The following is a 15,966-nucleotide window of genomic DNA, read 5'->3' on the forward strand; positions in this document are numbered from 1 at the left end:
AACAAACTCAAAAGAAATAATCCCTACCTGGCTGAGACCACAGGACCCCCACTAGCTCCCCTCAAAAGTTAGCTGCTTGAAGATAAGAATCTACCTTAGTTATTCTTACATCCACAATAATGAGCACAGCAGAGCTTCCGTCGCATAGTAGGTGTTTAATAAATATCTTTTAAATATATTTTACTTAAACGAACAGAGCTGAAATGAAATAAGATACTACCAGTATGTTACCCCTTCTGACAAAAGCATTGCCTGCCAATAAGCACTCTGATAGCTTAAATCCGGACCCAGATCCGCCCTGGTCCAATCTATCTATTTATCTCTGTACTATTTGCAGTGTTCTGGGTATATTAACACAAGCTAAGCAAAAGTGGCATAATTCATTCTTTAATGCCCATTTTATGTTTCTCAGCCCTTCATTTATCTTTCAAAGTCCTGAATTAAAATGGGGCCCGTCACAGTTATCGTTTGAGATAGCAGAGCCCAGTGGACCAAATCCAGACTTTTTAAGAAGGTCGTATTACTACTTTAAGCAGAAGGAGTAAGTAGTCCTCCTAACAGAATTACATTTCAATAGGGACTCTTGCTATTTGGCTGAACAACTACTTACAGGACAAACCCTATGCAAAACCGTTACAGTATATGAGGATGAATTTTACAGCCAGACGCCTAAGCCAGATATTTTAGAAAAAAATTTCTCCTTTCTACAGAGCTTTAAAAGCTGAGATACTCCATCTCCTAGAATCCCATATGCCTCTTGTCAAATTCCAGAGAGACTGCTTCCTCCTGTTTGGAGGGTCTCAGCATGTAGAAGTAAAGAGAAGATACATTAATGCAGCTTTCTGACTTGAGGGTAAAGCCAGAATCCAGAATCATCTTGCTGGCTTCCCGTTCATTGTATCAGCCACTGTGACACTGAAATAAAGCCAATATGGACTGGATTACAAATAAGAAATCTACTGTAAACCTTTCTGTTGCTCTTCCAGAGCCTTGATACCCAGATCGGTAAATGTTCTAAGCGAACAGAATCCTTGAAGTTGGCCCCTATTCCCACACCAGCCAACCACCTCTAGGGGAGCAACTCAACAACCTTTCCCTCAACAACCTTTACCTCCTACATCACTTTAAGCCACATATCACCAAGCCTCTTGTTTGCAACTCGCCACTGTCATCAACTTGATCTGGAAGATTCTGGATTCTAGTCCTGGCTTCTGTGTGCTTTAGGACCTCTTCTGTAAAATGAGGGGATGAACTGATGATCTCTAGGGTCCACCAGCTCAAATATGACTTCATGTCTTACAAATGTCAGGTTGATGTGAAAACTGGATGGTGATTAGTTTAAAATTAAACTTTCTGGCTTGGATTAAGCCATGAATTTTCATAATAAATGACATTTATGGGATACTTATTAAATATTAGCCATTTTTCAAATGCTTTACATGTCTTCATCTATTTAATTATCAGAGTGCATCTGTTATCCTCATTTCACAGGTAAGGAAACTGAGGCACAGATATGTTAAATAACCTGCCTGTGGTCATGCAGCTGATGGGCTTGGGATTTAAATGCCAGACATCTGGGTCCAGAGCTTGCCCTCCCAACTACTATTTTATACTGACTTTTACGCTTCTTTTTCTGTTGATACTACTCCCTCAGCTCAGAATAGTCTATCTCCCTCATTTCAACATTTGAGTAAATATTTCTTGAATGTTCCAGGAACCATGCTTGGGAACAGAGTTAGAGTGGAGGAGCAAGACAAGTCCCTTCCCTCATAGAGCTTACTTATAGTGGCAGATATGGGTGAGAAAGCAAGTGCGTACTATATAACTGGATATCACACAGATTTTTTAATCGCTGTTCTTATTACACTGTACCATGGAATTACTAATTACTGGCTTGTTATTATCAATGTATCATACCATGAGAGCAAACACAGAAGACATCTATCTTAGACTTGGGTAGTCAGAAATCTAAGTAGCTTCTAAAGTGACAGGTGGAGGATGAATATTCAGCCACACAAAGAACAGTACTAGTGAATACTCTGCAGTAAGACAGAACACAGCAGAGTCAAGGAACTGAAAGAAACGGAATAAGGCTCAGGTAGAGACAGCAAAGGAGAGAAAGTGATGAGAGACTGAGTTGGAGAGGTTAGGAGAAGCCAAATCCTAAATGGCTAAATTAAGAAGTTTGGATGAAGGCAGAGTAACTTTAAAGTTCATGAAGCTTAAACTTCAAGGCCCCCACTTCCCCTAAACTTTTCCAAGGCCCTGGAAGGGCACTAACAAGGATTCATACAATCATACATTTTCAAAACTTCTGCAAAAGAAAGATACTTTCACTAGAACTAGTAAAGATAGCTGTCTATTCCACTCTGATTTTCCCTCTGTCAAACCTCCTGTTTGGCACTGAAATGACCAGGTCATTTTGGGGATCTAGCAAAGGAAGTCAAGTTGACTATACATTTAGTCTGTGTTTAGTGTTCACATTCATTTCCAAATATGGTGAACTTATTGCAGGCCATCTCAGTGAAAGAAAGGCTTTTTTTCTTTTTCTGATGAGAATGGTACATTGGATAAAGTTTATGTGCACAATTTTTATTGCCATTTGGGAAGGCATTTCCAAAAAACAAGTGAGGAATTATAGACCCTTAACTTGGGTACATGTAACAAATATCTTGTTTTATCCATTTTAAATTATTTTTAAAATAACTGATAAATTTCAGATTTAAAAAATGAAATATGAAACAGAAGCAATAAAGATAAGGACTGAAATCAACAGAAATTACTCTGCACTTGAAAAGCAAATTGTAACAAAAAGCTTTCAGATCAGACCAAATGAAACGATTAATCAAGAGGAAGAAATAAATTTTGAATAGAAGTAATGAATAGGCTCTTGGATATTTTGATAATCCAGTTCATGAAGAGGACTAAATCGTGAACAAACTTGGAAAAGACTTAAATTTCTTGCTAATTTGACATGAAATACTCAAATCAACAAAGATGCCCATTAACTCTTAATACTCCACTGCGAAGTGCTCTCTCTCTCTCTGCCCCTTCCCCGCTCACTTGCTCTCATGCACTCTCTCTCAAAATAAACAAACATTTTTAAAAATTATAGAAAAAATGGGGCAACTGTGTGGTTCAGTCAGTTAAGGGTCCAGCTTTTGGGTTTGGCTCAGGTCATGATCTCATGGTCTGTGGGAAAGGCCCACACGAGGCTCTGCTCTGTCAGCTCAGAGCCTGCTCGGGATGATCTTTCTCCCTCTCTTTCTGTCCCTCTCTTTCTCTCCCTCCCTCCCTCCCCCTCTCTCTTCCTCCTCCTTTCTCTCAAATAAATAAACATTTAAAAAATTATTTTAAAAAAATATTCCACCACAAAGGGGACGTCAATGGCAAACTGTTTAATGCCATCAACTCTACTGGTACTAAAGATTAGTCCTGACAAGAAAATATAAAATGTCCTAAAATCTTACAACTCTTATTTGGAAGGAACTTAATAGACGTTTCTCTGAATTTGGCTACTGTTTCAAATAGTTACATAGTCTATAAATAGTGAGTCATGAAATTTTTCTAAAAGGAAAACTCTTCTAAAAAAATTAATTCTAAAAACTCAAATTTTGATTACCATGCTAAAGAAACCATGAATTATCAACCTATGCTGTCTGTAAAAGATATTATAAAATCACTGTCATATGAAAAAATGATCAAAAATTATGCAGCAAATGAATGAAGAACAGGTATTCCAGCAGTGTGGCAGAAAAATTTTATTTTTCTCAATTTTAGGGTTTTTGTTCTGTTTCTCAGATTTTTTATTGGGTAATTTGTTGCATTTTCTTTTCTCACTCTTAATTAAATGTTTACTTTTGTTCTCAATTTTTGTACTGATTATCTTGTGCTGTTTTTCTTAAAGAGGGACCCCAAAATTGTATAAACACTAAATTCCACTCCTGAGTTTGGACATTACTGCAGGCATTTTGTTCCTCTTCTCTCTAGTGTATTCATCCTTTAATGCTCAGCCCAAATGCCATCTCTTTACCACAGTTCTTTGTGTTGCTGCCTATTTCACAAAGGAAAGCAGAAATTAAAATGTTTTAAGCAACTACTCTTCTGGACAAATCATGCTATGTGCTTCATGACAGCACCTCACTTAATCATGTATGTTTCTTGAAGGTAAGGCAATTGTTTCTCATAATTCCTAAAATAAAAAAAATAAATGCTGCTGGTAATTCTTGCTCTTAATGAATGCTATTATGTTAATTACATATCTTAACTGTCCTTCTAAAGTATGTTGATTAAAGATAACATTTAACCCTTCGGGTGACCCATTTTAAATGTGGACATAGTTACCCAAAATGGAGCTTCTAGTTAAACTGTAGTTTCTTTGTCCATACACACAGTCCTTCCAACTGTTACAGTTGCAAGAGTAAACTACACTTATCCCCAAGATAACCACATGCCTGTAACTGCACTCAAACTCTTGGGACTCTGGTACACTATGTTTTCTGTATCTCACTCCGCCTGAATATATTCCCTTCTAACTAATCATAGTCAGTTCTTAACATCCCCACTGAGAATGACACTCTAATCCTCAGGGATTAAGCAAACACTGCCCCTGGTCTCCAGCATTACATAGTTAATCCATCAGGATTAACAAAAGTACAATTTGAAAAAATGAGGAAATAATTCCACTGCCCATAATTTAGGATGGCAAAATCAGATCAATTAAGGCTGCCAACATATGATATAATTAACACAACCATTGTATGGAGGATATTGCAGCACATATGGTATGATATGTAAAACCAAACAATGTTTTTTATAATGTGTGAATATAGATATTATAAAGTTAAAGATCAAGTGGAGATCTCTTCCTTATTTCCTCCTTGAGCTGTGTTTTTAACATGACCCTGACTCTATCAAGTGTCAATTTCATATTTGGTGATGAAATTGTCTATTTAAATAGAAAGTTATAACCAGCATTTTTTACTTTATATGTCAGGTTCTTAATAGTTTCCTAAATAACAAGGAACACTCTTAGTCAGTTGGCATTTTCCAGTGTTTTAATTGCCTGCTGTGATATAATTATTGTGACATTTTGGGATGTTTTTAACATCCTGAATTAAATATTCTGACATCCCACAGAGCACTTCATGAAAACAGTCAAACTGTATTCAAGTCATTAGCAGTCTACAGCTGTCCTTTAAAATTAAAATTATTTTCCAACACAAAACACAGATGAAAATTAAAGTATTTAACAACTTTGAGCTCGAGTTAGATTTGAGTTCTATATTACCCTAATTTGTCAGGTAAAGATGATCAGGGTGACTTTGAGATTTTCCCATTAAACTTTATCTGAAGCACCAAATGAATCAGGGCCACCTCATGATAAAAGAAAATGAACAAAATGTACTGATTTCAGAAGTGCAATTAGTCCTGGATTACACAGCCACGAATTATACAGCAAGGATAATCACCAGAACACCACATCTCTCTCTGTTGACCTGGAGAGTGGACTTGCTTTATTTTATTCATGGATTTATTTATCTATCCATCTACCTGTTTATCTTTTTAGTATGGTATGTTCAAATAAAATATGACAGATAATTTAGATAACTGATGTATTTTAAATAACAGACTCCATACTGTAATTCTGTAGCAATGTCCTAATGGGTTTCCAAACAGAAAGACTTTTGGACGGACCACTGATTAGCATAGGGATAACTCACCATTGTCACCTGGGTGTCTTATTAGCATCTCAAAGTTAGCACATCTCAAACTTTCTCCTGGATTCCGCTACCTCCTCCTCCCACAGACTCCCACATCTCAAGAAATGGCAAGCCCATGCTGCCAGGGGCTCAGCTCATAAATATCACTGAGTACTCTCTTGCTCTCAAACATAAAAATCCAAACCATCAGAAAATCCCATCGACTAACATTCAAAATATATGCAAAATCCAACATTCCTCACCACCTCCTCTTCTGCCTTAGTTCAAACCACTAGCATCTTTTTTTTCCAATTGAGGTAAAATACAAATAAAATTTGCCAAGTTAACTATTTTTAAGTGGGTATTTCAGTAGAATTAAGTACATTCACAATGTTGTGCAACTATCACCACTATTTCCAGAACTTTTTTCAACATCCCAAACAGAAATTCTGTATCCATTAAACAGTAACTCCCCACCTCTCATCCCTACCCCAGCCCCTGGTAACCTCTAGTCCACTTTCTCTATGAATCTGCTTTTCCTAGGTACTTCATATTAGTCAAATCATACTATATTTGTCTGGCTTATTTCACATAGCCTAGTGTTTTAAAGCTTCATCCAGACTGTAGAAGGTATCAGAATTTCATTTTATTCTTAATCTGACCACTGTATGTCTACACCACATTTTACTTCTCCATTTATCTGTTGATGGACATTTGGTTTGTTTTAACCTTTTGGCTTTTGTGAATAACGCTGCTGTGACACCTGGTATACGAGTACCTGGGATCTACTTTTGACTCTTCTGTGCATACATCTAAAGTGGAATTGCGGAGCCATATGGTAACTCACTATCATCTTCGGACTGAACGCTAGTATTCTGACTGGGTTCTCTGAATCCACCCTGGTTACTCCAGAGTCCATCACCCCCATGGTAGTTAGGGTGATCCTTTTACAACTTATATCACATGGCATTCCCCTGCACAAAGTGCTCCGTGGTATCTCATTTTCAGAATAAAATCTAAAGCCCTTCCTACGAACTGCAAGAATCTCCATGATCTGCCCACTGCCTGCCTTTCTGACCCAGCCCGCGTTACTTTTCACCTTTGCTCACCCTCCAGTCTACCAACCTCCCTTCTGTGCCTCAGACCTGACAGACACCCTTCTGCCATAGGACCTTTCCATGGACTGCTTCCTCAGCCTACTTAACCGGATAACCGCATGGGTCCCTCCCCCATTTCTTCAAGGTCTCTGCCCAGATATAACCTTACCAGAGCTGCCTTCTTTTCTCCTTATGTAATGTAGCCCACAACACACACACACACACACACACACACACACACACACACACACACCCATTCTCTATCTACTTAACCTGCTATATTTTTTGCATAGGCCTTCTTACACCTGACAAATCATATATTTCTTGGTTTATTTATTAATTGGCTGTCTTCACTCACTAGAATGTAAAATTCCAAGGTCAGGGACATCATACTGTTTATTGCTGTGTTCCAGGAGCCTAGATGGATGTTCAGCACAGAGAGGAGCTTGGTAAGAGTAGCTGGTGCTTCTGTTCTCACTGCCCTTCCTTCTGCTCTGAAAATAGGTTCTGGGTTTTATCCAGAGTGTCCTGAAAATCAGAGAAACCAGCCATTTGCAGTCAGTAATGGGCTCACTGGAAACTAATATCTTTTTAATCATCTCAACTGCTCTTTCTATGGGAGTGCTGGGGAAGAAAGGGGGACAAGACAGTTTTTTTTCCCAGTAATTTATCTTTCCTCATTACATAAGTAACATTTGTTATGTTCCTTCTAGAAAATGTAGGGAATCTCAGTGAACACAAAAAAAGAAATTAAAATCCCATAATGTGCTAACCAACAGGTAATGATTCTTAATGCTTTCATGCGTATCTTTCCAGTCTTTTCTATTTATATTCATTTTTCCTAAAAAATTGAATCAAATATATACTTTTATATCCTTCTTCATTAAATGTTATATGTCACAAACAGCTTGGTCTTGAAATAGTCTCTGACCACATCATTCCCAATGACTGGGTAATATCTGTTTTGCAGAAGTACCATAATTTAACCCTGTATACTGGGCATTTAAATAGTTTCCCATTTATCTGTATTATCAGCAATGTGGCATCTTTAAAGCTAAATCTTATAGGCTGCTCTGAAAATGTCCTCATGATTAATTTCTAAAAGTGGGATTTGGGGGTCACTGACTTACAGGGTTTTAAAGATTTCCATATGTACTATAAATTTACAATCATCCAAGCAGGGCAGGAAAATACACACGTTAGATGTCCCTGAGAATTATCACCTCCAGCTACCACAGCTGCTTAGTACAATAAGCAGAACTGCCCTCAGGATTAGGCTCACGTGGGATGGACTGGGGAGAGCATAAGCAAAGGAGGTTAGAATGCAGGAAAAGTGTGTTGATGGGAACTAGAGCCAGAAATACAAAAACAGACTTTACCTTCTTCACAGTGTTTGCCCTAAACTGACCAAGGTGATGAACAGTAGTACTTCAGGGGCATCATAAACAAATATTATTCTTTACTACATTATGTTGTCCCAACAAAATAATTAATATTAACTTTGATGCAAATGATGTATTGATTATGCTTAATTTTTCTATAAACCTTGGCCTAACACTTTGTGACACAGCAATTTAAAGGCTGCATCTGACTTCAGTTTATTTCAATATATGGTTTGAACGGATCTATAGATACTTTTATAACTGGAAAATATACCTTGCAGAAGGCACAACAGTCACAGGAGAAAACAAATGGGACAAAGTTTAGTAACAACAGTGGGTGAGATTCATATTTCAAATCATTGTAATTATTTCAAATGCATTGGGCCAACTTCTGGTCACATTAAATCATTGATTGATATGGTTACGTGACTGACAGAGAACTTGTGCTAGAAAGGGAGGGGGTATTTTCTTCTTCTTTGTAGTTCAAATATTAAAATTCTCTTTGATAATGCAGTTTAATTACAGGAACATTTTAAAGAAACGTATCTGTTGTTCAAAAGTTTATTTGATTAAAGTCTGATAATATAAACTGTGCAACTTTTCCAGACTTAAGCTGAAATGAATATACTAATGTCACTGAAAGTAAGCAAGCTAGTGAGGTCAATACCACTGTCCACAATATTCTCCCCTAATACATACAAATGGTTTATGAGAACACCCATGTGGACCAAGGGAGAGCACCATGTCAATCTATATGTTGGTAAAGCTAATTTTTCTCATTATTAGATGAAATTAGCATCTGCAAGTGCTAATATTCCTTCTTGTACCCCACTTTGGAAATCACTATCCTAAGGAAATCACTGGATATGTCCCCAGACCCAAAGCATGTGCTATGCTTTAGAAATACATAATTACAACACCATATAATGTGACTTATACTTTTCAAAGCACATTAGTGTCCACAAAGAGCTGTCAAGACTCACTACCTCCACGCTTCACCATCCAGTGTTCAACATCTTCCAAACACCCTTCACAGTTCTTACGAAGGCTTCCTTTTATTGAAAAACAAAATACTTCTTGGCCTTCATCTGTCTTGATCCCTCTTCAACTGTTGAGCTGGAAGAGTTACTACGCCTTCTCTCTTTTTTTTCATCACAGCTTCTTGAGGCATAATTTACTTACCATAAAATCCAACCATTTTAAGGATAAAATTCAATTCTTCTCAATAACTTTACAGAATTATGCAATCATTACCAAAGTCCAATTTTAGAACATTTCCATTGCTCCAAAAATATCCTGTAGGCCCATTCACCCCTTTTTTCTTAAAAACTTCCTTTGCTTGGTGCTGTCACAGCACATTTCCTAATTTCCCTATTGTCTTTTCCCCTTGGCTTTTCCCTCCTACTCTATCTCACCTTTAAATATTTGTATTCCTTACAGTTTGGTCTTGGGTTCTCCTCTCTTCTTACTCTGCACTGTGTCCCCAAGCCACCCCATCCTTTCCATGACTTTAACTGCCATCCCTTCTACATCAAAATCTCTTCTCCATCCAGATCGCTTCCCTGAGCTCCAAACCGTTGTGTGTTCACCTGTGTACTGGCTGTTTTCCATGGATGTCTGAGAGGCATCTCCAACAGAACATCCCTGAAAATGAATTTATTATTCTCAGCCTACCCCAAACGTTTTCCTCCTCCATTGTCTCATCTCTCTAGAAAGATGTGACTAACATCTTTCACTTAGTAGCTCATACCAGAAAACCTGGGCTTTATCCTTAACTCCTCCCTCTCTCTAACCTACCATATCCAGTACATCCCTGCTCTCCACCTCCATGGATATGTCCCCAGACCCAAAGCACTTGCATTTCTTACCTGGACAACTATCGTAGCCTCCTAAGAGTTCTCTGCATCCACGCTGCACACTTTCTACACGTTTCCCCCCACACTGCTTTCACAGTCAAATAAAAACTTCCTATAATGCAAATCTACTTAAAATGTTTCAGTGGTTTCTAGAACGCTTAAAGTAGTTTCAAAGTTCTTTTGGTTTTCCAATTTTACTGAAATATGACCTAAGTGTCCATAGATAAAGAAAACGTGGTATATAATACAATGGAATATTTTTCAGCCAAAAAAAGGAAGAAATCCTACCATTTGCTATAACATGGATGAACCTTAAGGGCATTATGTGAATTGAAATAAGGAAAAATTTGTTACCACAGCCTACAAAGCCCATCATCATCAGATCCCTCATGATCCCCCAAACGCACATGCGTCCCTCTCATTCTCGCTCACAGAAATTCCACCACAGTGTTAAGGCACCAGACTCCCCTCACGGAAGGTCATCTCCTCTCCCTGAGACGTTCTTCCCTGAGGGTCTCTACCTCTCAGTCTTACTCATCCTCAGGTCTTCACATAGATGACTCCTTCCCAAGAAAAACCTCCTTCCCTGACTCCACATGCCCATTCAGGTTCCCTGAAATACATACTCCCACATAGCACCCCCGTTTTATACTTCATAGCACTCATCATATCTGTACTTAAATAGCAATCTATATTATTTATGTCTGTTTCTCTCCCTAGACTGTAACTCCATGAGGGGAGGGACAATGTCAGATTTGCCTCACAGCTATACACTTAGGAGCTGGCTCAGTGCCTGACACACAGAAGGCACTAGTAAATATTTACCCAAGGACTGCATGGTTTCATTTAGTCCTTGCTGAAATCCTGAAAGATAATCAAGAACATTTACACTGACTGGAAAAGAAACTACCATTCAGTGAAGGTAGGTAACTCGCCCAAGATCAATCACAAAGGATTTTAGAAGCATAAATAGAATAACGCAGTGAGCAATTTAGAATGGCTGTTTAATCAAAACTGAGTAATGATTAATGATACTCATTTTCATTAATATTGTTCAGCTTTTAAACAAATGTCCCAGCCAAGGAACAAAAGGAATTAGTCAGCCTTAGGAAACAGTTACAACTGTGTTTCTAAATTTCTAACTCAAAAAATGCTTGTGAGTTAGAAATTAACATATTAAATTACCCGCTCCCAGGAAAGCCTAACCCATGGCCAGCCTACTCTTTGGAGGCACCGCAGAAAGATGACTGATAAAAGCAATTGATGGTTTCTCCCACTGCTATACTCAATCACACAGACTGAAGAAACTGCTATGAATCAAGGACTTACTGGATAGTAGATAGTACAGGATAGTGTAGTAGACAGTACCACACCTATTAAGCACTTTATAAATGTTTGCTGATTGGATATAGGAATAAGCCACAACTTGAACCCCCAACTTTCTAATTTAAATTTTACATGTAACTTATACCTCAATTTTAAAAAAAATTTACACATAATTTTTTGAGCCTCCATTTCTGGGACTTTACACAAACTAGCTTTTTAATGGTACTACCTACCACACTACCACTACTAGCCATCTTAACATTGTCAGAACTCTCTGGAGAGAAAAAACAACAATTTGACATAAGATGTGAATATATAACAGACACAAGAATCTTTTCTCATAACACAACAAAGAGGTAAAAACTAAGGAATAAAACCAACAGATAGTATTCAACAAATACCTACTGAATACCTACTATGTGACACGTCATGTCAATAATGATGTCAGCCATATTTGTGTAGTTCTTCAGAATTTACAAAATCTTACTACCAACTTTTCCTGGTCCTTCTCAGCAGTGAACGCTAACACTACAACCTGTGGTCTAACAGCCACTTGATTACTGACCCAATCCCTCTAAGACTCAACAACCAATACAGAGACAGTAAACTAGTCCTATGAGTTTAGTATTTGGTGTGCTAAAATGAGTCCTGTCTCTCATAAGTGCACCAAACCATGCCATTCTCTTAACACTTTTGTAAGTAATCCATAGGACTGGTTCTTCCACAGGTCCTGAATAGGACACCAGTTTTTTCACTAGACCTGGAGTCTTGCCCTAAACCCCAATGAAATAGAGCCCTGATGATTACACTAATACTTGCTGGTCCACTGTCAAGGAGGCTGAGACCATATCTGTGAAATTTCCCCTTAGAGCAGACCAGAGTAGGCCCAAGTCACTAGTCCAACAGATCAACCTCAGGAGTAGATATCAGGGCCAGACAAGGTTTGACCAGGCCCTATAAACATCAACACTATCAGAAGTTATGGTCAGGGGGCACCTGGGTAGCGAGTCGGTTGGGCATCTGACTTCGGCTCAGGTCATGATCTCACAGTCTGTGATTTCAAGCCCCATGTCAGGCTCTATGCTGACAGCTCAGACTCTGGAGCCTGCTTCAGACTCTGTCTGCCCCTCCCCCACTCACACTCTGGCTCTCTGGCTCTTAAAAATAAATAAAAACATTAAAAAAATAAAAATTTTTTAAAGAAGTGATGGACAGAAAATCCAACTGTCATAAAGGCCACATCTTAAACCTGGACCAAGTATTTTACTTAAAACCAACACATAAATATCTGGAACACAGTACATTAAGGAAAACAGTCTGAGTCAAGAATCAAAGTGAGTAAGAAGCAAAAGTTAGTGTTCCCAGGATTTAATCTTGAGACTCCACTCCTATGAGCACTGACTGAGTTAGTAAACAGCTGGGTTAAAGGCGCAGGAATAAGGGGACACTGGAACTTGCAACCAAGAGAAAACTAGGACAGGTCCTCATAATAAGATAAGTGTATTATTCCCATTTTACAGATAGAAAACTGATGCTTGAAAGCTCAAATGATTTGCTGAAAGAAGAACCCTGGTCAAGGTTAAGATCCACTTAGCACCAGAGTAAAAGCATGTTGACTGGATATCAGAATGAGTCAAAACTTGAACCCCTAATTTTCTGATTCATATTTTACATGTAACTCTTCAGCCTCACTATATATAGAGTTTCACATAAACTTGCCCTTTAATGATATTTTCTACCACCACCCTGCTTCCATTAGTGCTAAAGGAAAGCCAAATAACTCATGATTAGAGTCAGGCGGGTCTAATGTGAGTCACTTTCGCAGAGGCAAGTTTTAAAAGAGAAACATGAATCTGCAGAAAGATCTGCCTTACAGTGGCAATAAGTGAAAATGTAAAAATGGAAGCCATCTATTTGCATGTTCCTAGAGAAACCAAATTTGCCTGCCTGAAGAAGCATTACAGTTTATTTCTGTGCCCCAAAGGCAAAATCACAGTGGACACAAAAGTGCTAAGTTAAATGACATCCCGGAAATGACAACCTCTACATAGACTATTCCTCTCTTAACGCTCTTTTTCTCTATATGCTCTCTGGTCAAAGAAAGGGGTAGAGAGTACCTATATGCTAATGCACTGAATATATTAATAATAAACATTTGTTTTGAACTCTTTTAAATTAGTAATGAGACTCTCAGATGGAGAGCTCACTGGAAGCCTGTGTTTGTGAATAATGTTGGCTCATCATTGAAGTACCCTATGAGCTCACCGGGCACCATATAGAATAAACATTTGACTACAGTTTGTCCTTTTTTGCCCCTGTGTTACTTAGCTAATAGCCCAGGTCTGAGAGGACATTCTTGTAAATGATAGAATAAAATGTAGAAAAGAACAATGAGACAAGCCAAAAATCTCAACAGATGGAGACATTAAAGGTTAAGGCTGACATTCCTTCTTTAAAGTCACTGTGATAGGATGAGGGTAGAGAAATGTCAAACAGAAGGGAGGTCAAACAAATGAAATTCACCACAGTAGCTGGCTTATGTCAAAATCTCAAAGGTGACTAGAAAGGCCTTTCACGTCTAAATAAAGATGGGAAAATACCAATAATTATGCCTTCTATTTACCACTTTCCAGTAGCTGGAGACATTTTACAAACATTAACTCATTAATCCTCACAACATGACTGTGAGTCAAGTGGTTGACAACTGGTCTACCTTGTTTCACAGAAAATGATGAGACCCAGGGGATGGAATGAGTGGCAGAGTTTTCGCACCATGCCTGTAGGGCAGTCAGGGAAGGAATTTAAGAAATTCTAGCAATTCTAAAATTCAGACACTAAACCCACAGAAACTTGGGCCCCCAAAAGAAATGTACTATTATAGCATAATCCAAAATCCTAAGATTGGAGAGCTACTCTCTTCTAATTAGCTGCTGGAACTATAATTCTCTGATCTGTTCCTTTTAGGCGTTAATGAGAATTTTTCATTTTTAAAGAGAATCTTGATACTGTCAGTAATAATAAATTTGGAACCAGAGCTTTAAGGTCCTATGCCACTATGATGAGGTCCATGTTTACCCTGTACCTATATTACCCCGTATCTGTATTATTGTTCAAAATATTTGCTGTCACTCTCTGGAGAACATTGAAATCAAGTGTGGTCTGTTGACCTGTGTTGCCCTTCTCTGTGAGATGAAATAACCCTACCTGCTGATATCAGGCTTGAACATGCATCTATTTTTGGCCAATGAAAAGTAGGCAAAGTCACATTTGTCACTTGTGAAAAGAAACTTTAAGGATTAACCCAGTTAGCCATGTGCATTTCCCCTCTGCTGTGAGACCTGCGACTTGCAGAGAGAGAGATCATGCCACCAATTCACCCACACAGCTGAAAATGGAGAGCTGTGATTTGAACACAGGCTACTGAGTGAGCTCCAGCACCTGTTCTCCGGTCATTCTTCCATAATTCCTCTACTGTAACAGTGTGGCCTGAAAGAGGATGAATTCAGTAGAAACCATATAATCAGCAACTTCTGTAGGCACAGGCGAGAAACGAGCTGAGGCTTAGAAAGGTAATGATTAATTAAATACTTTTATATTTTGTATGCATGATTAAGATCTTTATGTAAGAAGTATATTTTAATATTAGGTAGAAACCTGTTTATACTTTAAGAAAGAAGTTACTCTTTGTCAGGGTGCCGGGTGGCTCGGTTGGTTAATTGGTCATGATCTGAGTTGGAGCCCCGCATCAGGCCCTATGCTAACAGCTTGGAGCCTGGAGCCTGCTTCAGATTCTGTGTCTCCTTCTCTCTCGCCCCCTCCTCTGCTTGCACTCTGTCTCTCTCTCTCTCAAAAAACAGACATCAAAAAAAATTTTTTAATTAAAGAAAAAAAAGAAGTGACTCTCTTTGTCTAATAGGCTAACACCTGCCCTCAAGGATTTCAATTCCAATTCTTCACTCCCAACAAAATCTGGCCAACTGACAACTTCTGAGTTCCACCCTCCTCTTTGTAGGGGCTTTTAACAATGGTTACTCTTCCCGATCATTAATTACTCTTTGTTTCTGGTTTTTCTACTCTGGAAACAGAGATCCAAACTACAAACTTTGATTATAAATTCCTATCCATATCTGCCACTTTCCAGTCTTCCCCATGATAGTAAATTAGCACCTCCATTAAGCCAGTTACTTAGGACCCAAATCTGGGGACACTCTTTGATTCCTCTCTTTCACTCATATCCCTCATTTAATTCTTCAGCATATATTATCATGCTATCTTCAAAGTACATTACATATCCCACTATTTCATGCATATCCTACCCCTACTCCCAAACTCTGAGCATCAATCTTCCCAGAACTAAAGCAATAGTCTCCTAACTGGTCTCCCTGCCCCACTCTCTTTTTTTTTTTAATAGTTTATTGTCAAATTGGTTTCCATACAACACCCAGTGCTCTTCCCCACAAGTGCCGTCCTCCATTACCACCACCTCCCTTCCCCCTCCCCCTTCCACCAATAGTCTCTCAGGTTTTGCGTCCCTCTCTCTCCCCCCAACTCTCTTTCCCTCTTCCCCTCCCCCTGGTCCTCCATTAGGTTTCTCCTGGTCTCC

General features: G+C 38.5%; 1 long non-coding RNA gene across 1 annotated transcript in view; it reads right to left on the reverse strand.

Annotated features, from left to right (window-relative positions):
- Positions 1–3,850: 3,850 nt before the first annotated feature.
- The window catches only part of LOC115285912, a 16,280-nt gene continuing 4,164 nt past the window's right edge, over positions 3,851–15,966 (reverse strand). The window contains exons 2-3 of the long non-coding RNA XR_003905751.1: positions 7,158–7,327; positions 3,851–4,054 (exon numbers count right to left, since the gene is read on the reverse strand). This is a non-coding gene — a long non-coding RNA (uncharacterized LOC115285912). The remainder of the gene's footprint in view (positions 4,055–7,157; positions 7,328–15,966) is intronic.

Source organism: Suricata suricatta, chromosome 1 (genome assembly GCF_006229205.1).
Source record: "Suricata suricatta isolate VVHF042 chromosome 1, meerkat_22Aug2017_6uvM2_HiC, whole genome shotgun sequence".
Classification (NCBI taxonomy): domain Eukaryota; kingdom Metazoa; phylum Chordata; class Mammalia; order Carnivora; family Herpestidae; genus Suricata; species Suricata suricatta.